The sequence below is a fragment of the Epinephelus moara genome, chromosome 20 (genome assembly GCF_006386435.1).
Source record: "Epinephelus moara isolate mb chromosome 20, YSFRI_EMoa_1.0, whole genome shotgun sequence".
NCBI lineage: Eukaryota > Metazoa > Chordata > Actinopteri > Perciformes > Serranidae > Epinephelus > Epinephelus moara.
This window is the reverse complement of record NC_065525.1, coordinates 2,257,560-2,259,481: the sequence shown is the minus strand read 5'-3', so window position 1 is coordinate 2,259,481 and position 1,922 is coordinate 2,257,560.

Below are 1,922 nucleotides of genomic sequence, written 5' to 3'. Positions count from 1 at the left end.
GGCATCACAGATAAAATGTTGAAACTTTTGTCAATATGGACATGCTGCAAATTGTTAGCTCTGTTAGACTCTCCACAATGTAATCATTAAATTCATCTTACTGAGACTAGCAGTTTAACTTACTGTACGCCACATAGCAAAAGCGTTTCAAAACAATAGCTTTGGTTTGCCAGTTAGCCGAGACCTGCAGCTATAATGCTGTGTAAAACACAAAGGGGAGAAAGCATAATAAGTCCTCCTCAAAAGCCGATTCACAATCAAACCCAGAGTACTGCCGCACATTTTGACAAATAAATGCAGCTCTTAATTTCGACCCCAGGTCTGACTGTTGCCTGTTGGCTAATCGCTCGAGCTAGTGGTCGTAGCTGCTTAGCTCAGGCATCACACATGGAAATGTTTAAACTTTTGTCAATATGGACATGCTGCACATCTTAGTTCTGTTAGATTCTTCACAATTCAGTCATTAAATTCATCTTACTGACACCACCCAGCTAGCAGTTTAACTTATTGTACGCCGAGTAGCAAAAGCATTTCAAAACAATAGCTTTGGTTAGCCAGTTAGCCGAGGTCTACAGTTAAGCACTGGACGTACAGCCTAAGGTTAGCTCCTACAGCCATCTACTCCACACTTCAACACTCGGTAGCAGCTTCCAAGTTTGTTTTTACACAACAAATTCACAACTCAAAGCTTACTCAAATACTTACAGGTTGTGATCCGGAATCTCCAGATTTGTCCAACAGGGAAGTGCCCCGTCTTTCAGCATTAACTGCAGTGAAAAGTTTGTGAAGCAGTCCTCAGGAAAATAGAGGGAACACAATAAAATGTCAAATAAAATGACAATACAGCCCGTATTGTGGAGGAATAGTATCAAAAATAAATTCCAACCACTTCTTTGTTCCTTTGTCCTTTGGCAGTCCAAACAAGGGTAATTTTTGGTCACAATGAAGAAAGCAGTGGCTCCTAGACATGACGTCTCCTCAACAGCTCCTCAACAGTTCAAACTCTGCAGCCTCTCTCCTCCACATCTGCTCGGAGCAGGTGTGTCTTGGGGTGTGGCTCAGTGGCTGGCAGGCGGGCACTGTGTGCCATGCTAATTGCACATTGTTATGAAATAACTTCACGGTAAAGGCAGGAAATTCAAATGAGCTGTTTCAGGCAGGTCAGGAGTTGTGTGCCTGTAGGGAGACTCTCTTTAGCCTGGACTTTTTTTTTTTTTTTTTCTTTTTTTTTTTACTTAGCAGACCTTATAGAGGCAGATAAAATGCTATATAACACACTAAAGAAGAGGGAAAACCCCCAAAAGCATAATAGGTGTAACGAGTGTGACTGAACCCAAATGCAACACTCGGTGACAGTTGGTAATGACTTTAATTTGAACACAGAATAAACAGAAAACTTGAGCCAACGCAGATATACAATTAACGGTTCATTCTTTGGGCTCAGAGCCCACACACAGTCTCAGGGTTCAGGGGCAGACAGGTAGGTGAAAGCACTCACGCTGAAACGCTGTGGCAGGTAAAACACCACACAGCCACAGACAGAGGGAAACCAGAGACGCTGAGTCAGAACTCGTGGTCAGGGACAGAAGGCTGGTGAGTTTACCGGGAAGCAGATGACGTAGACGGGTCAGAAGCAGGCAGGGTCGATAACAGGAGATCAGGCAGGTAAGGAATGCTGGAATGTCTTGCATGAGGTTGAAGAACAATCTGGCAGTGAGTGTGTGAAAAGCAGGGGTCCGTCCCAAGTCTCTTAAATTACTGCTAGTTATCTTACTTAGCTGACTTTGCTAGCTGTTTAGCCCCTCCCACCTAGGAAAAAATGCGAGGAGCTAGCACTAGGAGCAATGAGCGAGCATTGTCGGTTTAAGAGACATGAGACGGCCTTACTCTGAAGCGTCACGTGAAGCGACGTCCATTCCTGA